The sequence below is a fragment of the Cibotium barometz genome, unplaced genomic scaffold (genome assembly GCF_041138505.1).
Source record: "Cibotium barometz isolate CiBa-2024 unplaced genomic scaffold, ASM4113850v1 ctg576, whole genome shotgun sequence".
NCBI lineage: Eukaryota > Viridiplantae > Streptophyta > Polypodiopsida > Cyatheales > Cibotiaceae > Cibotium > Cibotium barometz.
In genome coordinates, this window is record NW_028229456.1 from 122,098 (window position 1) to 146,940 (window position 24,843).

General features: G+C 39.3%; 5 non-coding genes across 5 annotated transcripts; 3 read left to right on the forward strand and 2 right to left on the reverse strand.

Moving 5' to 3' along the window:
- The first annotated feature begins 2,464 nt into the window (after nt 1–2,464).
- TRNAS-GGA (transfer RNA serine (anticodon GGA)) lies at nt 2,465–2,551 on the forward strand. The gene has a single exon. It is a non-coding gene; the product is annotated as a tRNA-Ser (tRNA).
- A 2,806-nt stretch (nt 2,552–5,357) lies between these two features.
- On the forward strand, nt 5,358–5,430 carry TRNAF-GAA (transfer RNA phenylalanine (anticodon GAA)). The gene has a single exon. It is a non-coding gene; the product is annotated as a tRNA-Phe (tRNA).
- Nucleotides 5,431–8,594: 3,164 nt separating this feature from the next.
- On the forward strand, nt 8,595–8,667 carry TRNAM-CAU (transfer RNA methionine (anticodon CAU)). Its single transcript has one exon. It is a non-coding gene; the product is annotated as a tRNA-Met (tRNA).
- Nucleotides 8,668–22,055: 13,388 nt separating this feature from the next.
- Nucleotides 22,056–22,129, reverse strand: TRNAW-CCA (transfer RNA tryptophan (anticodon CCA)). The gene has a single exon. It is a non-coding gene; the product is annotated as a tRNA-Trp (tRNA).
- Nucleotides 22,130–22,172: 43 nt separating this feature from the next.
- Nucleotides 22,173–22,246, reverse strand: TRNAP-UGG (transfer RNA proline (anticodon UGG)). The gene has a single exon. It is a non-coding gene; the product is annotated as a tRNA-Pro (tRNA).
- Nucleotides 22,247–24,843: the final 2,597 nt, after the last annotated feature.

Below are 24,843 nucleotides of genomic sequence, written 5' to 3' on the forward strand. Positions count from 1 at the left end.
CTAAATAAAAAAAGAACGTCCTGTAATTTTTAACCAATTCTGTGCTTCAATGTAATTACTGGGGGAAAGTGCTATTGCTTGTTTCCAATACTCAGCAGCTTGATCGAACCAAGCTTCTGAAACCTCCGAATCTCCTTGTTGAATGGCCTGTTCCCCTCGGTCAGGATGGATAGATTCTTTCACGATCTCCTCCCTTAGAACCGAACTTGAGAGTTTCCTACCTCATACGGCTCGAACGACTACTCATTAGCCCCTTGTTTATCGAATCAAGAGAGAGAAGGGTTAATCCTGATTTGTGAAGGAGCTAAGAAAATAGTCACTGATAGGGTTTTCTAATTCCATTTGCCTCGAATAGAATCTTTTCCGTACTCCTAGTTAATAAAAAAGAATAAGATTTTTCTTTTTTTTTTTCAAAACTAACTACCCTATTCTCAATATGGATCCATTTAGATAGATTCTTCCTTTGGGATTTGATGCTACACCGTGGCCCGCTACTTCTTTTTTATTTTCCCAATCAACTCTGCTACAGAGATAAATTGTATAACTTCTTGGGTGGACCAATTTCATCGTATCGACCCAGATTTTCAATGATGAATCTTTACGGTGCTATATCCTTCGATTCAATCAATTATCCATGGGATAGTTAGGCTATGTCCCTCCCTCAAACCTGGGTTGTGCCGGGAAGGGGGTACTGGATTCCCCACAGCTTGTGACAACTTTTGTCCGAAAGTCTGTTTGTGGGAAGCCCTTTTCGTTGGTTGAATAGTTACAAACTGGAAGATCCTAAGGTATAGATAATCGCACGTAGTGACGGATCACAGCCATATTATTAAGAGCTTGTGGCAGAAAAGAATTCCGCTCCAATGCTTGAAAATAGTATTCCAAAGCTTTCGCATGTTTCCCATTACTAGTATGAGTAAGACCTATATTATGAAGTATGTAACTCCGATCGTAAGAATCAATCTCTAAACGCATAGCTTTGTAGTAATTTTATGAAGCTTCTGCATATTCTCCTTCAGATTGGGCTGACATCCGTTACGGTTGCTAATGCAAATAGGCTCCGCTCCAAAACCGTACGTGAGATTCCCATCTCATACGGCTCCTCCCACCTGATGCACGGCGGGATAATAGTATTTGAAATAGTCTAACTATTTCTATTCCTAACCTATAGTTAAGTGGGGGCTAGTGTCTCCCGAAACTAATGTCTAACCATCCTTCTTGCAAAGAATTTTTTTTTTATTGAGACAATTATGTCACCCCAATTTGGTACTATAAATAAACTCTTTGACAATTTCTTCGTTCCCAACGCTTTGTATTTTGCGGGGATTAATCACCTCGACAATCTTCGATGATTCTAAGGGCATCCAAAACACAAACGGGATGGCTGTTTGTTGTCCCAATCACTATCGATAGTTGCCACCACTTGAAAATTGTCGGAAAGGTGCGATACGTGGCGAAACTGAAATTTAACGAAGCCTTTGTATTGTCGATTCCTACACGTGGCCCCCCCCCCCCCCTCCCTTATGCTTTTGCCCATGAAACCACTCATCACATATCATTTCATAGGTTTAACCTTTTGCTTGATACCAAGATCCAAGAGAAATTGGAGCTGTAGCATCCGAGGCTGCATCAATCGTGGATACGCGACCGAAGGACTTGCTTCCCAATCAAAACACACCTTCACCAAATGTGGGTCTATTGAGACTGGAACCCCCTCAATTCATTCTGAATAAAGCCGAATTGATTCCCCTCGCGAATCGCACCATCCCTATAATATGTAGAAGCTTCCCTTTCTCTCTTAGTGGTCGGTAGAATTTGTAACAAAATATCTGCTATAATTGTGAAAGTTTTGTCAATAGAATTGTCATTTCTCTGAGATCTAGGCATAATCAATTCTAATTTTTTTTTTCTCTCTCACATTCCACTTATTATTAGATTAATCGAGGTTACAAAAAAAGGGATATATTTGATAATACGGAAAGTAAAGAGTAATAAAGCCATAAGGCACATTGTACATCTCTTTAATGTTTATGTACCTCATTTTTTTTCAATCAAATAGGAGAATGAAACGGAATAAAAGGATTCCATGGAATAAGCAGCTCTGTACTAAACAACTATTTATCAGATATAGAAAGGGCGTCCAGGCTCGTAGGAAATCCATCAACAGCTTGGATCTATTCCTCCTCCAATGAAACCTATTCCATATTGTTTCATCAAAACCTACTCATTTATAGGGATCGAGGATGTATGAAAATATTTTCAGAATACCTAAAGATCTATGTGTCAAATCTCGTTATTCTTTTTATCCCAATCTTGAAGATTAATCCTCGTTTTTAATAACTGGTGAATCTTAAATCTATATATCAAAAATTATTTCTTTCTAATTTTCATTGACTACTAACTTGTCATTTTGCTACCTAAATCTCTAAAATATGTGAAAGTATTTGAGTAATCAAATCCCACAGGAAGGGTGACCGAGCGGTTTAAGGTGTAGCACCGGAAATGCTAAGTAGGCTTTTGTTTACCGAGGGTTCGAATCCCTCTCCTTCCTCTCCGTATTTTGTAGTTTTATATCTCTGTATATCCCTCTTTTTTTTCTTCGATTGCCATATCTTGGTAAGTTGCTAATTCATCAGAAACCTGAGATTAGTCTAGAACAACAGTTTCTAATAATATTGGAGGAACGTTTGATAACGGTAAGGGATCCTAGGTTCAGTCTATTGAAAATCTATTGGTAATAGAATCATTTGTTGTTTGAAATCACCCGTATTGGCGGCTCGGAATATTGTATGATGCGTCGATTTAATCTGTTTGAAACTAAAAAATACTAAAGTCCAATATTATTGGGGATTGGTTTTTGCCAAAAGAAATGAATCAGATATATCGGAAAGATTTCTTAATCTTTGTTTTTTTTTTTTAAGTAATCTATCTGTTACTTATTATTTTGAGTAGATTGCCTAAGAATCCTTGTTACAAGGATTCTCAAATCAAATTATTTTATTAAGTTAAGTAATTACTCAATAAATCCTAAATCACCTAGGGTTAAGCTTTGCGAGAATAATACTCGACAACTAATAATTCATTTATATTCAAATCGATAGATTCCCGATTGGCAATCCGATTCACCAACCCCTTTGGCCTGTTGCCTTCCAATAGAGAAAGAGTTAAATGATCTGGTATTTCGTCCCCTCGAGAAGACTCATTAATGCCGCTCCTCAGTACATTAGAGGAAGTTGGTCGATTCCGGACAGTAATAATATCTTTCGGTTTACAGCGGTAGCTTGGTACATCCACAATACGGTCGTTTACTACGATGTGTCTATGATTAACTAATTGTCTAGCTGCAGGAATAGTCGAAGCCATACCTGAATGAAAAATAATATTATCTAAACGCATTTCAAGTAATTGCAGTGGTACTTGGCCTGTCGAACCCTTAGTTTTTCTAGCAATACGAACATATCTAAGTAATTAGCGTTCTGTTAATCCATAATTAAAACGTAATCTCTGTTTGGCCTCCAAACGCACGCAAAATTGAGAGATTTTTCTCGAAGTGGATTGATCAGCAGCAACTCGAGTTTCTCCCGGATTGGATGCTTTACCTGTAAGCCCGGGTAAATCCTTTAGACGACGTATCACTTTCAAACGAGGTCCTCGGTAGCGAGACGTAAAAACTCCTTTTCTGTAAACGTTTCATAAATGAAAATAAGATTTTCAGGGATTGGTATGAAAATACCATTTATAAAAAAATATTCAATCAATTTCAGTAACGATTAGTATTTGTGACAATCATAACATATGAATGAGAACTCACAAATACTCAATTTGTCATCAACTCTTAAAAAGAAGAAGAGGGGGGGGGGAGGGGGTTGGTAAACAAACACTCAATAGTGGACCATGATTTGTATCGAACGAAGACCCTGTAGCATACCCATTCATATAATGAAATTGATCAGAAATAAAAATTGACTAGATTGGATATTGTATTGCCTCAATCGGTACATTCATGTATAATTCTGCTGATAGATGTCTGATAGGTGAGCAAGGTGTAACCGAGAAGCGGAATCTAATTAGATTCCATTACTAAACGAGTATCTATTCTTTCTAGATCAATGGAATTATGTTCCTCTTTTTTGACTCAAAAAAGAAAAATAAGAAATGCTCGAGGATGTAATAAAGTAAGAGATTCCGACGCATAATCAAAGGATACGTTTCTGCCCCATCATACCTCTAGACTGATAGAGGGGTTATGGCCCGGTTGGAATAAAAGACGCAGTAGTAGATAGCATATCGAAAACTTCTAGTCAATTGTATATTTGTTGTTTCAGTTTGTTGGGGCCCAAAGGGGGGGATATGGCGGAATGGTAGACGCTGCGGACTCAATCAGATTGAGCCTAGGTATGGAAACGTACCGAGTGACAGCTCCCAGATTCAGGGGAACCTAGGATTATTTTGCGGGCAATCCTGAGCCAAATCTCATCTCATCTAAATTTTAGATGACGAAACGAGATAGGTACAGAGACTCGACGGGGGCTATTCTAACGAACAATCTATTAATTCTTATTTCTAAAGTAACTGAATATGTAACTGCTCCATATGGGTGATCGAACGAGATAAAGCACAGGAATATGGGACGAAGAAAGGAAAAAAAAGCTTTTTCTAGTTGGATAAGGATCGAACGCGACCCCAGTTGTCGGTTTAAAATTGACATTCGTTCGCAGGATCACACCAATAATTTCAATTTATCAAATTATAGATATATAGATTCTATTACTCCTAACTCTCATATCTCTTTTCTACCTGTTACAGTGCCTGTCTCCCGTAGTATTCTAATGAATACTACTTGACAAATAGTAGCAATTAATAATCTTATCGTGGATAAAGATAGAGTCCCATTCTACACGGTTACTAGAAGTAGCAATGCAAATTGTGGTAGAAAGAAAATCCGTTGGTCTTTATAGGACCGTGAGGGTTCAAGTCCCTCTATCCCCAACAGAACAGGGTATAATCTCCAATCTATATATAGATTATTCAGATCCATATGGTTTTCTCACTTCTTCGAACTAGAGGAGGGGGTAGCAAATCTTATATCTTTGACTCATAGCTCGATCAATTTGGATTAATACCATATCCTTTTGAAAGCAGTTTAACATCTTATTTGAGTATTGATCACAAATGAACCACTCACCAAGCCTAAAAGACTATTTGAGTGGTTCATTTGAAAACTCAATAAAATATTGAACAACAATAATATTGTTTTACCAAGGTTATTTATTGGTTCAGTTCAATTGGGCAGAGATAGATCGAAGAGAAAAGATATCCGTCTCATTTGAATTTGAGGCATCTCCGTAGAGACGTTGGCCGGGATAGCTCAGTCGGTAGAGCAGAGGACTGAAAATCCTCGTGTCACCAGTTCAAGCCTGGTTCCTGGCATACAAATAGAATAGAAAATAGTTTGATCCGATAACATGAAAGATATTAGTCTATGAAGAGACTAATAAAATGGAAAATGGATGAGGGGCCGGATACAGAAGTATCTTGAAGAATTGACGGATCATTCGGGCTTTGCTTGGTAAACATTAAGCAATCTTAATAAGAATTGAATGAGAATGATTAATAGGAGGATGATTCTTTCAACTAAGTGCCTTGCGTTTCTACGTAACCTGATAGGCATCCTGTAACTCATAAAAGTTGGGTACAACATAATCTTTGCGCAAAGGCCATCCGATCCAGCTCTCAGGCATCAATATACGCTTAAGGTGTGGGTGACCCTGATGAGTGATTCCCAACATATCATAAGATTCCCGTTCCTGGAAGTCAGAACTTTTCCAAACCCAATAAACCGATGGGATCCTGGGGTTTTCTCTGGGAACGAAGATCTTTATACATACTTCTTCGGGTTGATCCGCCTCATCTTGCATCTGCGTGAGATGATACACGCTGACTAAGGGTCCTCCCGGTGTCGCATCATAAGCACATTGGGAACGCAGATAATTGAAACCACACACATATGGAGCAACAGCTACAGACAGCCACTCCTCTGCTTTGACCTGTAAGGTCTCGACACCCCTATAATCATAACCTAAAGGTCTATGGGCGAACCTGTGCCTAGTTGACCAAGCAGATAATCGACCCTGCGTCTCGGTATTGAACTCATTTCTATCAATAGTATTCATATTGGTTAATACCTTTTTTTCTTTCTACCTATAAACTAGATTTACTCATCGGTTTCTGATATTGATTCTTCAAACTTGTCTTTAATATTCTCCGAACCTCCCGAAAAAAGATTTAACAGGGATTTTGTGCGCCGATTAGCTATTTGTTGATTATATTCACCAGTATGAATATTGGGTACGAAACGGAGTCGGTGATTTAGACTAAAATATTTATTTCGAGTGTGACGAGAAGTTTGATCCGTATAGTTTTCCCGAGCCATTTTCTTGCGAAGTTTCGTCACAGCATCAATAATAGCTTCAGGCTTGGGCGGGCAACCCGGTAAATAAATGTCCACGGGAATTAATTTGTCTACCCCGCGAACGGTACTATAGGAATCTGTACTAAACATGCCTCCTGTAATGGTGCAAGCTCCCATAGCAATTACATATTTTGGTTCGGGCATTTGTTCGTATAGTCTTACCAGGGACGGGGCCATTTTCATGGTTATCGTACCGGCTGTCACAATAAGGTCCGCCTGTCTGGGACTGGATCTGGGTACTAGACCATATCGGTCGAAGTCGAATCGCGAACCGATTAGCGAGGCAAATTCGATGAAGCAGCAGCTAGTGCCGTATAGGAGTGGCCACAAACTAGATAGTCTGGACCAATTGGAAAAATCATTAATGTTAGCTAAAAGAATTGAATTTGATGCGCCCTGGTCGGGGAACAAAGACTCTATTGAATTGATAAATAGATTTTCCCGAGGGTCAACTCTGCTTTTGCTTCTCTCACTTGAATATTCGGGAATTGAGACCATTCCAATGCTCCTTTTCGCCATGCATGAACCGAACCAACTATTAGTATAAGTATAAGGATGATCACTTCAATGAAGGCGAATAGACCCAATTCCTTGAAACCTATAGCCCAAGGATAGAGAGAGACTGTCTCGACGTCGGAGATTGCAAATACCGAAGCAAACATGTAATAACGGATCTGGAATCGAATCCAGGTATTTCCCTTTGGTTCAATACCCGACTCGTAACTTGCCAATTTCTCTGGTCCCTTGCGGGTGGGGGCGATAAATCCGGAAATCGAAAACGCTAAATAGGGAATAGATATAGATACTAGTAGAAAAATCCAGAAAGAATCATGTTTATGGAGCAGAAACATTCACATACTCCTTTCGGTTTGAAAGTTCTCATCTTGCTATACCACAATAGGTGTAACACGTATAGGTTTTTTGGGGAAGTGAAGTAAGGTTCATCAATCCTTTGATGTCGGTAGTTATCTAATTGAAAAAGGTAATAAAAAAATGTCAGATATTCTTATTCTATTATGAATGTTAGAATACTGATTCTCTCTGAGTGGCCGTCTATCCATCTTACCGACCCAGTTAATGAAACAGACTAAATAATCAACATACCTTTTTTAAATCTATTAGTATTTTTTTTTATTCCAATTAATAAATTAGTTTGGCAAATTGAATCTAGGAATGTAATGATTCGGATTCAACGTAACTTGAGTATACTGTAACCCCAGGAATGGGCTGTTTTCACAGGTTAGGGCTATACGGATTCGAACCGTAGACATTCTCGGTCATGCAGATCGGAACATATAAAGAATATTATTCAACTGCTTAACGAACCCAACATGCCGCTTTCGCGGCATTGGGCTCTCTTACCAACTGTTCTCCCATTTCAGTTGGGATGAACGAACAATTGCTGATGTACCAACCTTTGTTCCACCAAATAAGATGGTTCCGTGTGCTCGACTAATTCAGTCTAAATTTTTTAGACTTTTATCTTTATTTTTTAGATAAAATAATAAAGATGAAGCAATCCCGAAGTATCTTTAGAAGGTTAATGGCGTTGACACAGGTTTGCTGCACAGATCCACTTCGTAATATCGAATATTCTCTGTCGCTTGGAAAGAATATACGATACTCTTTACACCCGAAAGTTCGTAAGACGAGGAAGAGATCTTGTTGGGGTCCCCGCGCCGTCCCCACCATCTATAGCATTGGATAGATCACCATCCACCATATCAACTCTTTTAAAATTGACCTTTTTCTGATCAATTTATCTGTCATGCTACTGTTCTTTCGCATCTCTCAGTGAGGTAAGACAGAAATCCATCATGCAGGATCCTGCGCGAATCGGTTGAGTCTCGATAAACCCTTCTAAAAAGAAAATCATCGGCGCACGTGTAAACGAGGCGCTCTACCGCTGAGCTATAGCCCTTGATCAGTTTGATCATACAATACCCATTGTATCACTATCAACTTATTCTTGTCAAGCCAGATAACCAATTGCAAATAATAATAATTTATGTTTCAAACAAATGAAATCAAATATTTCTCCATGGAACATGTAGTTGTTTCTAAATCTCCCGCTGAGTATAATACATATAGATGGAACAGAGTCGTGTAAGGAGTAGTAACAGCCTACTTGACTCAGCGGTTAGAGTATCGCTTTCATACGGCGAGAGTCATTGGTTCGAATCCAATAGTAGGTAAAACTTATTAGATACCATGATTTTTGGATTGATATCTAATAAGTTCTACAGATATTTAATAGCTATCTATATATCTATATATATAGATATATAGATAAAAACCCCGTAGTACCATGATACTATGATGATACTATGATGAGACTAGCAAGTCACTCAATACATTCTGTATTACATTGTATTTTGTTATTTATTCCCACGGGGTCAGAAGAAGAGGCGTATTAACTAGCATTTAGAGCTTCTAATCGCGCCTTGGCTCTCTTAAATGCTAAATTGGCTTCTATTACTCTCTTCTTGCCCTCCGCTTTAGCTAAGTTAGCTTGAGCCGCCTGGAAACTCTTTTGAGCTTCGTCAGGATCAATTTCGGTAGCTCGTTCTGCTTCGTTAACTAGTATTGTTACCTGATTATTATCTATCATAGCAAAACCACCCATCAGCGCCATCGTGGACCACTGTCCATCGTGACGTATTCTTGGGACTCCCATATCCAAAGCTGTAAGAAGCGGCGCGTGATTAGGTAATATACCAATCTGACCACTATTAGTGGATGGAACAATTTCCCAAACCTCGGAATTCCAAACGATTCGATTAGGAGCCATTACGCGAAGAGTTGATACCATCCCTTTCATTGACCCTCCACTTGTAAAGTTGCAGCCTTTGCGGTAGCTTCATCGATATTACCAACCAAATAAGAAGCTTGTTCAGGTAGATTATCCAATTCTCCAGGAAGAATCATTTGAAATCCCTTAATTGTTTCTAATAAACTAACATATTTCCCTGGGGAACCAGTAGAGACTTCTGCTACAAGAAAAGGTTGTGATAAGAAACGTTCTATTTTTCGAGCTCTAGCTACCGTTAAACGGTCTTCTTCGGATAATTCGTCCAGTCCGGGAATAGCTATAATATCTTGAGGTTCCTTGTAACGCTGCAAAGTCTGTTTAACCCCCTGTGCTGTCTCATAATGCTCCTCACCTACAATCCAAGGTTGTAACATGGTTGAGGTCGAATCCAGGGGATCTACGGCCGGATAAATACCTTTTGCTGCTAATCCTCTCGACAGCACAGTAGTAGCATCTGGGTGTGCAAATGTTGTAGCGGGGGCTGGGTCAGTCAGATCATCTGCAGGTACGTAAACAGCTTGAATGGAAGTTATTGATCCTTCTTTGGTGGAAGTAATTCTTTCCTGTAAAGACCCCATTTCTGTACCAAGGGTCGGTTGATAACCCACGGCAGAAGGCATTCTACCCGATAGCGCAGAGACTTCTGATCCCGCTTGGACAAAACGAAAGATGTTGTCAATGAATAAAAGTACATCTTGCTTGTTGACATCTCGGAAGTATTCTGCCATTGTTGGAGCGGTTGAACCAACTCTCATACGAGCTCCTGGTGGTTCATTCATCTGACCATAAACCAGAGCCACTTTTGATTCTGATATATTTTGTTCATTAATAACTTTCGATTCTTTCGTCTCCATATAAAGATCATTGCCTTCACGTGTACGTTCTCCCACCCCACCGGATACAGATACACCTCCATGAGCTTTGGCAATATTATTAATTAATTCCATAATAAGAACCGTTTTTCCCACTCCAGCACCCCCAAATGATCCAATCTTCCCACCTCGGCGATATGGAGCCGAAGGATCTACAACCTTAATCCCCGTCTCAAAAATCGATAGTTTAGTATCCAATTGGGTAAATGCCGGGGCGGACCTGTGAATTGGAAATGTCGTACTACTCTCTACAGGACCGAGATTATCCACAGGTTCGCCAAGGACGTTAGAGATTCGGCCAGGAGTAATTTCACCAACAGGAACACTAAGAGGAGCTCCTGTATCAACAGCACCCATACCTCTCATTAAACCGTCTGTAGCACTCATAGCTACGGCTCTGACTTCATTATTGCCTAACAATTGTTGTACTTCACAAGTAACATTAATCTCTTGGCCCGCTGAGTTCCGTCCCTTAACTATTAATGAATTGTAAATATTGGGCATTTTCCCTGGAGAAGAAGCCACATCTAATACTGGTCCAATGATCTGAGTAATGTATCCTACATTGTTTTCCACCAATTCAGAAATTTTGAAAGAGAGAGAACTAGTTTTCATAACTATTTTGGTGTATTATCTTTATTTGATTACTGAATCGATAAAAGTGTCTGGTATTTCTTCGCCGATCGATGGTGAATAAAAAGTCAGTAGTTTCAAACTCCCTTTTCCCTTTTCTCATAAATATAGCTAGAGATAGATGGAACAGAGAGATGGGCAAAAGTTGCGGTAGACCCAGCAAAATCCCCCTTTTTGTCTATGATTCAAGGACTAATAAAATCCACGTTCTATAAATAAGTCCACTTTGTTACATGCGACTATCATGTCCTATCCATTGAATCTTCATTATTCATTTTTGTACTTTTCAAAACGGACCAGACATTCGGTCCGATCCCTTTCTTTCTTCTATCGACCAGTCTAACCACGAAGAGATTCCCGAGTCAATGTATTGGGGTGGGATAGAATCCCATTTCTCAAGTGATTTCTGCAAAAAACCTTAGTAGTTAGTTGCACTCCGTATGAAACGCAATATAAAATAGTAATGTTCCATGCTTGAAGTGGAGTTTCGACAAGTATAAGTATCGCGCACAGGTTGAATTACCGAAACCCACTTTGCGTTTCACATCGAAATACTCCACCTATGTCGAGCAGATCTCATCCTTGCAAGATTTACTAATTTAGTCATAGGGAGGAACCCATGTCACCACAAACGGAGACTAAAGCAGGTGTTGGATTCAAAGCTGGTGTTAAAGATTATCGGTTGACCTATTACACTCCCGATTATAAGACCAAAGACACCGATATCTTGGCAGCCTTTCGAATGACCCCGCAACCCGGAGTACCGGCTGAGGAAGCTGGAGCTGCAGTAGCTGCGGAATCTTCCACAGGTACATGGACCACTGTATGGACAGATGGACTTACCAGTCTCGATCGCTACAAAGGTCGATGCTATGATATCGAACCTGTTGCTGGGGAGGAGAATCAGTATATTGCATATGTAGCTTATCCTTTGGATCTATTTGAAGAAGGTTCCGTTACCAATTTGTTCACTTCCATTGTAGGTAATGTTTTTGGATTCAAGGCCCTACGCGCTCTCCGCTTAGAAGATCTTCGAATTCCTCCTGCTTATTCTAAGACTTTCATTGGACCGCCTCACGGTATCCAGGTTGAAAGAGATAAGCTGAATAAATACGGGCGTCCCTTATTAGGATGTACAATCAAGCCAAAATTGGGCTTATCTGCTAAGAATTATGGGAGAGCCGTTTATGAATGTCTCCGTGGTGGACTTGACTTCACCAAGGATGATGAGAACGTGAATTCCCAACCATTCATGCGTTGGAGAGATCGCTTCTTATTCGTAGCAGAAGCTCTCTTCAAAGCTCAGGCCGAAACAGGCGAAATTAAGGGACATTACTTAAACGCTACTGCAGGTACGTGTGAAGAAATGATGAAAAGAGCAGTTTTTGCTAGAGAATTGGGGGTACCAATTATAATGCATGACTATCTAACCGGAGGGTTTACCGCAAATACTAGCTTGGCCTTTTATTGTCGAGACAATGGGCTGCTTCTTCACATTCACCGTGCGATGCATGCTGTCATCGATAGACAGAAAAATCACGGTATGCATTTTCGTGTGTTAGCCAAAGCATTACGTATGTCCGGTGGAGATCATGTTCACGCTGGGACTGTAGTAGGCAAACTAGAGGGAGAACGAGAAGTCACTTTGGGCTTTGTCGATTTGCTTCGCGACGATTATATTGAAAAAGACCGTAGCCGCGGCGTCTATTTCACCCAAGATTGGGTATCTATGCCGGGCGTACTTCCCGTAGCTTCGGGGGGTATCCACGTCTGGCATATGCCTGCTCTAACCGAAATCTTCGGAGACGATTCTGTCTTACAGTTCGGTGGAGGAACCCTAGGACATCCTTGGGGAAATGCGCCCGGTGCCGTAGCTAATCGAGTCGCGTTAGAGGCTTGTGTACAAGCTCGTAATGAGGGCCGTGACCTCGCTCGTGAAGGTAATGAGATTATTCGTGAAGCTAGTAAGTGGAGTCCTGAATTGGCTGCCGCCTGCGAGATATGGAAAGAAATCAAATTTGTATTTGATACAATCGATACATTGTAATTTCCATAACTATTTGGTACTATCAGTCAGTCATCCCACGGGACTCATGAAACGGGCAGGGAGTATCGGGAGAGAAACATTCTTTCCCATGCTCCTCATATGTGACGGATTAGGATTGGTTGCTCAGTGGATGAGAGTACATGGTTTCAAGCCGTGGGTACGGGGGTTCGAGTCCCTACCAATTCATATTGAAAAACTACGAGATGCCAACGAGTAGTGTGACATCGAATCAACAGTTTACTAGTGAGAGTCTTACGATGTATCGTCTCACAACATATTATTGGATAATCAAATTCAAGCTTCTAACATATGATTGATCGGATTGATAATTATTCAATCGCCAATCAGTTATTGGGCTACTGAACCTGGGGTCGGTCCCAGGTTGGTATCTATTCCAATCAGACAATGATTTTGATGCTTCATAAAATATTTCAATAGCTTTTCGCCTATTTCACTGATGAAGTAGAATCCGAACAACTTGAACTTTTTTTTTAATTTCCCGAGCTGAAGGGCAGAAACAGATGAGGAGATTTTTACGTCTGTAATAAATTGGTTTGAAGATAAACGCAAATTCGGTGGATTGATCGGAGCTTTCCTCGAAGAAGCTACCAAAGGCTCCATTTCAAGTGAAAGGGAGAGGGATAGACGGATAATTATCAATACCAATAAGGGATTATGGGCTCGATGTGATAACTGTGGGAACATGCTTCATGTGAGATTTTTGAAACAGAATAAGAGTGTTCGTGAAGAGCGCGGTTATCACCTTTCAATGAATAGTACGGAAAGGATCGAACTTTCAATTGATCGCGACACTTGGATTCCCATGGATGAAGAGATGACTGCAAAAGATGTTTTAGGTTTCTCCGATGAGGATTCTCATCAGAATCGTATCGCTGCTTCTCAAGAAAAAACGGGTTTAACTGATGCTGTTCAAACAGGTATAGGATATCTAAATGGAACACCTATTGCGCTTGGTGTTATGGACTTTCACTTCATGGGCGGAAGTATGGGTTCCGTAGTAGGTGAGAAGATTACCCGCTCAATCGAATATGCTACACACGACTCTCTGCCACTAATTATAATCCGTGCTTCTGGTGGAGCACGTATGCAAGAAGGAACGTTAAGTTTAATGCAAATGGCTAAGATTTCTTCCGTTCTACAAACTCATCAAATTCAAAAGAGATTGCTCTATATATCGGTTCTTACTTATCCAACTACGGGTGGTGTCACTGCTAGTTCCGGTATGTCAGGGGACATAATTATTGCCGAGTCTAAAGCATATACAGCATTCGCGGGTAAAAGGGTAATTGAATAAACCTTACGACAAAAGATCCCTGATGGCTTTCAAGCGGCTGAATCTTTATTTGATAATGGGCCACTCGATTTGATTGTTCCACGTAACCTTCTGAAGGGTGTTTTGAGCGAGATATCTGAGCCTTATTCCTCAGCCCCATATAAAAAGAAGTAAATTCCTTCTTTTTACTCTTTATTGGTCCAAATCTTGTTTCTTTTAGTAAAGCTAGAACTTATCAATAAATGAAAAATGAGTCTTTATTTTTTTCTTCTCTTAATATATATAGAGAGAGATATAAGAAGGAGCAGACGGATTACTCAAACAAAAAAAAATTGTTGTCACTTCACTGTTTCGCTTTTATTCGATACGGTATCAGAAACATGGCGTTACGGTGGGACTCTATCCAAATAATGGATTTGTCGGCTACTAGTAAGGTTTTGGGTTCTAATCCGATTTGGGGTGATAATAAGTATCTGTCTATATAGACATAGATAGGTACTTCTGTGTGATGCATATACATGATTATTCAATCAATAAGAAACGGAATCGTAGATTTCGGGATAACGGCATTATTATCCCCGAAGAATCCCCCCCCCCCCCCCCCCCCCCAAAAAAAAAAATAAGAATTCTTAATGAGATGAGTCTATTAGAAGCCCAGAAACCCCTTTTCTTTATGGAACAAAAAGACTATCATTAGATATTAGAAAGAGAGCTGAAAGGAAGATATAGTATTGTATAAATAGATATTTATTTATTTTATTTGAGGTGACTTCATCATGACAGCGTCCTATCTACCCTCTATTTTTGTACCCCTAGTAGGTTTGGTGTTTCCGGCAATTACAATGGCTTTTTTATTTCTCTATATAGAGCGGGATGAAATTCTATAATCTTTTCTGTTGCACAGTCTTTCAAAACGAAAGAAACTGCTTGGTGACTCTGTGATATGGATCAATTTCAATTATTAGTCCTAACTAATAGCTGATTGGGCAGATCCTTCTTGCGAAGCTTCATTAGCAACTATCCCCTCCTACTTGTTTGAGCACTCGGAAACTTTAACGATACCACTCCAATCTATGTCTCATTTTCAGTTCACATATAAATGAGATGTAGATTGTTTCTCCGTTGCTAGGATACATGTAGATAACTATCGGTGTGTTTAGACGCTAACGACTTATCGTCTCATTATCACACGTAAATGTATCAGAGACAGAGTATCCCCCGAAATAAACCGCATGAACTATGTAAAAAGAAGATGAGGGAAGTGAGGTTGGTGAGGGATGGATAATCCAATTCATTATGCAATCTTTGAGGAAATATTAATGACTTGTCACTCCAAATGGATCAGAGTAGATCCCGTGAAAGGTTCCCGTACATTTGCCAATTTGTGTTGGGCCTGTATTCTCGTCCGCGGCGCAACAGGTTTCTTACTGGTTGGGATTTCTAGTTGCATCGGCAAAGATTTAATTCCCGGACTTCCTCCGTCCGAACAGATTGTTTTCATCCCACAAGGTATTGTAATGTGTTTCTACGGTATCGCGGGCCTCTTTCTCGGATTCTACCCATGGTGTACCGTATTTTGGAACGTGGGCAGCGGATACAATTTATTTGATAAACGGGAAGGAATCTTCTCAATTTTTCGGTGGGGCTTTCCTGGAAGGAACCGTCGTATCTGTATCCAATTCACACTGAAAGAGGTAGAAGCAGTTGGGTTGGAAATTCGGGAAGGCCTTTATCCGCGTCGAATTCTGTACCTGAGGGTAAGGGGTCGACAGAATATCCCCCTAACCCGAATCGGTGAAGATTTAACTTTGGGAGAGATGGAAGAAGAAGCTGCCGAACCTGCTCGTTTCCTGCGCGTATCAATCGAAGGGTTTTGAAGCTCCACATGATTCAAGAATCTGATAATCAACAGAAAGGTAAGTGAGGTAGCACAGTAAAAGATTTGGGGAGGGTCCAAGAGGATGGTTTAATAACAAAGACTCATTTGGACTAGACTTTGCGGATTTCCTCTTCCTGATATACAAGTAACATATGAGATCACATTATTGGAAACTTCTTCAACGGTTTTACAATACTCCACACCGTTCCTCGGATAGAGCTTACGAGGCTAGTAAGCAGCTACAGTCTATAAAGAAAGAATCGTTGCGGACCGTAGCAGCTTTTACAAACACGGAATTCAATAAATCTAAATTTATAATATATTGGAGTCTCCTAGAGTGCAGACTCAGCATATTTATATTGGGAATGCAAAAAAATCTGGGGTTTTTTCTTGGAACAAAGTTTCCTCAGTCGTTGTTAATTGGACGCCACTCTGTTCACCCCCATCGTACAAATAAGTTTATGACAGAAAATTGTTTGGATACGCCCCCGTCGCATCTTCCAGAAACTTCGCTTTTCCGAGCACTATTTCTAGGGTCTTGCCAAAATTATTACAGGGGTAAGGAGAAGAACGAGGAACAAAAAAGAATCGATGGTTTTCCAGAAGATGAATCGGAACATTATTGTGCTTCTGCGAAAAAATGCATCTGTCACAAGTTGAGTAGTATAGAAAAAATGAATAGAAAATTAGCTTGGATTGAAGCAATTTTGAATGATTCTGATTCTCAGGGAAGGCGCTATTCCATAAACCCTTTGTCACTTCAAACGAATGAAGAGTCAATTGAGGAATCATTCGGTTGTGAATCAATAGATTTTCCCGGCGGTACAGCGGCTTATGAATCTATAAGTCTGGTACCTCGGTCTGTAACTCGTACTTTATCTAGATTCGAGGCGGAATCGACGAGTCAATCGAGTTCATTAGTACTTAATGATTTTGGATTGGCTAAAAATCAAGCATTAGCTTCTCTTCGATATACTGGATGTTTATTGCTTTTCCCTTTCACGATCCCAATCAGTCTTAAGAATCGCTTTCTAGAACCTTGGATTAGGGGTTGGTGGAACATCTCTCAACCACAAATCTTTATCAATTCTTTTCAAGAGGAAAGGGCTCTGAGGCGGCTTCGGAAAGTAGAAGCGTTACTTTGGTTAAATGATGCGACTAGAAATTCTGTAGATACTCAATTGTGGAATTATGATACAAATGCGTACAACGAAACTATTCGATCGGCAGTGATGTATAATGAAGCAAATATTCAACTACTCCTACAATTAGTAACCGATGTAATTAGCATCGCCATCTTAGTCTTCTTGTTGATAATGGGTCGAAAGAGACTTGCAGTTTCAAATTCTCGGATTCAAGAGTTATTTTATAGCTTAAATGACACAATGAAAGCGTTCTCTATTCTTCCACTAACTGATTTATGTGTAGGGTTTCATTCCCCCCATGGTTGGGAGATTTTTATAGGGTCCTCCTTTGAACATTTTGGGTTGGCTCCCAATAAATATGTAATTTCTCGCTTCGTCTCAACCTTTCCGGTTATTTCAGATACAGTCTTTAAGTATCGGATTTTTCGTCATTTGAATCGTACATCTCCCTCAATTGTAGCCACTTATCACACAATGAGTGAATGACAATTATTACACTGAATTTGCGTTTAACGTACTGGACTTATTCCTGACAAGAATTCGGCTTTTCTACCCTCTCCTTCTTCGCTATTTAATTATAATGGGAAGAATAAAAGAGAAAAAAGGAGAGAGGGGGAAGAAAAAAAATTAGAATAAGGGAAGAATATTTAATACTATACGGCGTCGGAAAACGATCCGTTTGCACAAAGACTTGGCACCAATCATCAATCTATGCAAAAAAGAATTACGAATAACTGGATGAAAAAATGGTTGATTCTATTACTTCTAGTATCGATCAGTTTTGGTAAAGTAAACTGTCCATCTGTATCAAACGCATATCCTATTCTTGCGCAACAGAATTATGAAAATCCACGAGAAGCTACGGGGCGTATTGTATGTGCAAATTGCCACTTAGCCAAGAAACCTGTGGATATCGAGGCCCCACAATCTGTTCTTCCCAATACTGTATTTGAAGCAGTTGTTAAGATTCCTTACGATACGTAGATAAAATAAGTACTTGCAAATGGTAAAAAAGGTGGGTTGAATGTTGGTGCTGCTCTTACTCCACCCGAAGGATTTGAATTAGCTCCTTCCGATCGCATTCCAATCGAAATGAAGGAAAAGCTGGGAAAACTCTCGTTCCAGAGCTATCGCCCTGACAAAAAGAATATAATTGTGATAGGTCCAGTTCCGGGTAAACTATATAGTGAAATCGTATTTCCGATTCTCTCACCAGACCCTACTACTAATAAAGAAGCACACTTTCTGAAATACCCTCTTTATGTCGGGGGAAATAGAGGGAGGGGACAAATCTATCCGGATGGGAGTAGAAGCAACAATACAGTTTATACTGCTTCAGTAACGGGAGAAATAAAGAAAGTGGTACGTAGAGAGGGAAAGGGTGGATACGAAATCATTATCGAAGAATCATCCGAAGGTCGTGAAGCAACTGATGTTATTCCACCCGGTCCCGAACTTATTATTTCGGAAGGCGAATCTGCTAAAGTCGATCAGCCGTTGACTAATAACCCTAATGTGGGTGGATTTGGTCAAGGAGAGGTGGAGGTTGTACCCCAAGACCCATTACGTATTCAAGGTCTCCTAGTCTTTTTTGCATCGGTTACTCTGGCACAGATTTTTCTCGTGCTTAAGAAGAAACAATTTGAAAAAGTCCAGCTGGCAGAAATGAATTTTTGATTATACACTTTTCTTTTATTCTTCCCCTCCCATCGGTAAACAACTAATTGATAGTTGGGTGTAACCCAAACAAGGGATCCTTGTTTCCCCCTTCTCGAGTCGATGGTTTCGATGCAGTATCCGTACTCTACTGAGTCCGGGAGAGGGGAGAACACAACCACAGGGATGAAAAAAAGGTACGGACTAGAAACAGGGAAAAGGAACAACAGAAAAAAGAATAGAAATTGGTTGGAAAGACTGCTAGTAGGGGGAAATAAGAAGTCTCGCTTTTTTATTTAGGGTTGTAAATCAATAAGATTTCTATATCTATATTAGTTGTATCCGAAAACCTCTCGAGTGACTCTATCAAATTAGTCTGTTTCTTCAAACGTATCTAACCTCTTCCCAAACCGTGATATGAATTTGTGTCTAATACTTACCCAATGATAGTAAAAACTATGAGTTGTAGGAACTAGTCTAGTGTCACAACACTCGACCTCGATCGATTCTTCTTCAAAGAATCGATCGAATAATTCGTTTATTCAGTGGATTGTCATAATTGGAGTGATATCTATCTATAGATAGATATAGATAGATATAGATAGATTGAACAAGAATTTTTTTGAACCGCGAAGGAGTAATAAAAAAAAAAGTGGAAATCTTGTGAGATTCAGCACAACTTTTTTGCTTGATCTGTGAGTGAAGTGAAAGAGAGTCTTCAAGGATTAGTCATTATCAAAGAGATGATCCTAACCCCGAATAGGCTCCGTAAAAGGATATGCCCACCGAACCTATAACAAGTGTACCAGCTACAGTACCTATTAACCACAAAGGAATCCTTCCAGTGGTATTGGTCATTTGTTCCACCTCCTCCCCTACTTTGGTTTCATCACTTGGTCATGACTCGAGACATGAACAGTCACAAATAATTAGGATCTTTATCTTTTTCACTCGAGATTGACAATTCTTTCCAGTTTCTAATTGAAAAAATAATTAGAAAATGGAACGGCAAGTACAAAAATCAGCAATAGTCCCCAGTAAAGGCTTGTACGATTCAACTCTACACTCTGTTTATTCGGATTTGGTTGTGTCATATATTCGAAGCTCACGTAAAAACTATCTTTGAATGAATTGCATCGCTGATATGGATCCTAAGAAGAAAACCGTAGGTACAGCTAATCCGTGGACAGCCAACCATCTAACAGTGAAAATTGGATAAGTCTTATCTAGAGCCATTGGTACCTCCTAAAAGGATTTGGTAAATGCATCAACTTGTTTCAGCGAATCGAAACGGCCAGTTATTAAAGGAACTTCTTGTCGGCTCTCTGAAAAATATTCGTTTGGGCGGGGGCTTCCGGAAACATCGTAAGCTAAACCTGTACTGACAAATAGCCAACCTGCAATAAACGGGGAGGGTATAGTAATGCTGTGAATGACCCAATATCAAATACTAGTAATAATGTCGGCGAAAGGACGTTCTCCCGTATTCCCAGACATGTTTAGCTCCGTATCTCTCTTGTAATACTAAAAAGGATTGTTTCTCGAAAACGAAAAAAGGTATCAACGCTAGAAGATGCAGAATCTACCGGCATACCTCACCGAACCGCAATCAATCCAAATTAGGTTGTCACTATTATACCAAGGGTATATCCGAAATATACTGGATCAGTATAGCTAGCCTCCCTTCGATGCGGCAAGGTTACTTGTTCCTGGCAAGTAGAATCTGATAGACTACCAATAATCATCTTTTCTTTTTGAGTAACTATCAATATCAATATCTTATAATAGGAATCTCGACACTTATTACGTCCATACTTTTATGTCCCTTTCCCTCTTTTTATTTCTCTTCAATACTTTTTTTCTTTTTAATTGTCATTTATCTTTCATGCTACGAAAGATATTAGAAAGGTGAAAAGAAAGAAACCGGATTTGAAATTGGTAAGTAATTAACAGGTGGGAGATATTGGTACGGGCCGTTTGAGGGTTATCCAACGATTGGTCCATTATAACTATTGTGAAATATTCAATAATTATTTCATACCATTTATTGACCACACATCTATCTCGTCACTTATTAAAACTATGTAACTCCCATTAAACTTGTCTTGAATCTCTAAATAAATTCTACCAATAAAATACAAGATACAGATATAACACAATCTTTGTCTCTCGTTGGTCTCACCGAATGGTCAAGGGTTCTTTTCCCAAACGTCCAATTAATATTCGTTCCCATTCAACCAATCCACCCTTATTCACCTTCTCCTATTTTTTAGGATTTCTGGTAACCCCCAGTATTGAGATTGTTACGTTATCTTTGTACGACCTCTATTAGCTATTGGGGGGGGTGGGGGGGCCACTTCAATTATTCTCACTCGATTGATCAACGGTAGAAAAATATATGGTTGTCAATTCTATAAATTAGTGAGACGTGGCCCTGCCGGATGAACCACTCTCATACGCTCACATGCTTTACTTAATGTTGGTCCAACAAACCTGAGTCAACAATTTTGAGTAAGAATTTACTACATAAAATTGTATACTAATTCATCTGTTAGATAATTTGGTATTCAAATCCATGCTCACCCTATTAAGTTACTTCGCTTTTTCAACATCCGTACCAACTTTAACCTTAACATTATTTGTTGGATTGAACAAAATCCAGATTCTGTGATATAGCAGTATCATCTAGAAAGAGAAAAGAACGAAGAAGGAGGGCCCCATCGGCGCTTACTAATTCATTGTACTTACCAATTATTGATTATTGGTCGACACCTAAATCCAATCCGGTAAGTATTCATATTAGATATGTACAAACTAGAATGGTTGAAGCATTACTATCTGGAATTGTGTTAGGTTCGATCCCAATAACCTTAGCTGGACCATTTGTAACTGCATATTCACAATATCGACGCGGTGACCAATTAGATATTCGATAGATATTAATAATGTTCAGATCTTAAAAAATACGATGAAATAGGGAAGACAAATAAAGATATCTATCTGGATAGATCCATCTTTTTCTTTTTATCTTCCTTTCCATTTCATCTTCTTTTTTCTCTCTTTCTTTCTTTTTTCCTCTATCTAATCTATCTAATCTACCTTTTCTATGATTAGTCCCGAAACCCTTCTCATCTAGGAAGGGTGGGAATAAAGGTTGTCCACAGCAACAATATTCCTTTCTCTTGCTTCTGTATCTTCAATGCGTATTAACTAAATTAATTAGTTTCTGGTTGAACAACAATAGACACGCCCTGTGGGATTCGAACCTACGACATCGGGTTTTGGAGACCCGCGTTCTACCGGACTGAACTAAGAGCGCTCTTTTCCAGTTGGAGTAATTTCTTATCTTCGTTGATCAGAAATAGGGATGACAGGATTTGAACCTGCGACATTTTGTACCCAAAACAAACACGCTACCGAGCTGCGCTACATCCCTATTAATCTTGATTCATAATTGACATCGTCGATCTAAAACTATTTGATTAATTATAATCAATAATTATAGGTATTGGCTACCAGCAAAAAAAATCTATGACTCGAGGGGGGCATTGTCTCGTACCATTTTCAATCCTTGGACTGGAATAATACAATTATTCTGGTTTTTTAGGAAGAGGATTCAATGGACGCGTAATAAATATTCAATGGTAAAAAGAAAAAGAATAGAAAGGGAAGAAGGGGAGTGGGGATAAAAAAACCAAGAAGAAGGAGAATTTATAATGCAATATGTAAAAGTTTATTTTTCCACGGCCCCTGTGATAGCTACAATATGGTTCGGCTTGTTAGCTGGTTCATCAATAGAAACAAATCGTTTTTTTCCAGACGCCTTACTATTTCCATTTTTTTGACCAAGAGAGCAGTTAAAAAGAGGATAAAACAGAGCGGTAAAACATCAATCCTTGTTCCCTGTGAGGAAAGTGGTTAGTAATCGAGTTATTGCTGGGAATAATCGAAATTATGACTAAAAGTAAAGATGCAAGAGTAACTATTGCTTCAGAGTGTACAAGTTGTACTCAAAAAGAGACTGGTGACAAATCTACAGGTATTTCTCGATACACTACGCGTAAGAATCGTCGTAATACACCTACTCGATTGGAATCAAAGAAATATTGTTTTTGTTGCCACAAACACACTATTCACAAAGAGTTAAAAAATGAATGATATTTCTAATGGATTCGGAAGTAATCAATATTATTAGGTATCGGTAGTCACACGAAGAGTATCACGAATAAATCTAAACGATCTTCCCGTAGACGTTCCCCGTCTATTCGATCTGATGAAACTATTGATTATAGAAATACCAGCTTACTTCGTCGATTCGTAAGTGAGCAAGGAAGAATTTTATCCAGACGGATGAATAGATTAACCTCGAAGCAACAGCGTTTAGTAGCTGTCGCCATAAAAAGAGCTCGTATCCTGGCTTTGCTACCATTCTCGAACAATGAGAATTAGATCCTTTATGAATTGCGACTAGAAAGTTGAACTCTAGTGAATTAACTCATTTGGTATTTTAGAATCTACTTATTATTAACTGTGAAACGCGTGTGATTAAAGAGAATTAAGTTGAGTTGAAACTCCTATCTCTGAAAAATTTTTTCCTTCTCTTTATTTTTCTCTCTCTCCTTTTGCTAGAATAGAGGATCCATTTGATACTGTCTCTTTTGCCTCTCCGAGAAGAATTATCCGGAGAGGTTTATTATCTTCAATCAATGTATCTTATTATTGATCGCCCGTACGATCCTGGAGAAACAATAAGCATCCGGGGTAGCGACCTGCGCGAGTGTTTTGCAATTCAAATAAACTTAATTCTCAGACAAATTGTGAATCGTCGCACTGTACGTAATTCCATTCTTCCGTGCTGCTGCATTAATCCTAGCAATCCACAAACGACGAATCTCTCTCTTTCGATTATTCCTATCTGCATAAGCAGAAGCTAATGCTTTCTTCTCTTGCTGGTTTGCCGCTCCAAATAATCTTGAATGAGCCCCTCGAAATCCGGATGCAATTTCAAGAATATTTTTGCGATGCTTCCGAGCCACAGATCCGCGTTTTACCCTGGTCATTAGATGTCTAGCCTCACAGAGGATCAGATTTTAACTTTCGAAAAATCCATTTATTTTTATTTTCCTGCTGCTTCCCGAGATAGTTCCTATCTTAGTTGGAGATACCAAAGCAGACAGATAGATTGTTGTATTGTAATATGTTTTCTAAAATCATTAGAAGCTAAGTCTATTACTACATGAATTTAATAACACTACGTGCGGTGAACTTATCGATCTTTTAAGATCATGAATATTTCAAGTGTTTCGGGAAGGATATAAGTTATCATAATTTCTATTTTTTTTTTTTTTAGTTGATTAGCACATATTTAAGCCAATGATAAAAATGAAATTGTTTGAATAGAACCCATGATCCCTTCGTTATTTTGTTACAAGAATGAATATTCTTCTATCTTCTACAGATTTTTATCTCTCTTTCTAACGTGAAAAAATAAAGATTCCAATGGCTTTTGCTACTCCGACTTTCCCGTCCGCAAACACTCCAGATTAGATACTTTTTTTTTACTGATTGGCTGGATGCTGCACTGGAAACGTTACGGATTCCAATGTTTCCATGGTTCAGTTTTTGGCAGCTGGGTCCCTCCTATACACCGGAGCTCTAAATTCCCCTAGAATGAGAAAAAATAAAATCGCTGTTGGCGGGTCGTATGATCCCCAATGTCTAGCTCCACCCGGTAGCCCGGACAAATTTATTTATTCTTCTTTATCGCAGAAAAAATCATCTGTATAGTAACGGTATTTTACGTCGAAAGTTGGCGGAACAGCTGACCCGGAGTCACTGTCACTGCAATAGTATAGACAAGGGTATGGAAATCGATACCATCATCCCGACTTCGCGTAATGATTCAATTTTAGTATCATCGATTCATTTTTATCACCCCAAATCAAGATGATCGGGTTTGCACCGACCGTAACCATGAATTTCCATTCCTTATTGAAACAGATGGATAATAGATTTTTCCTCATCTCAATAAGA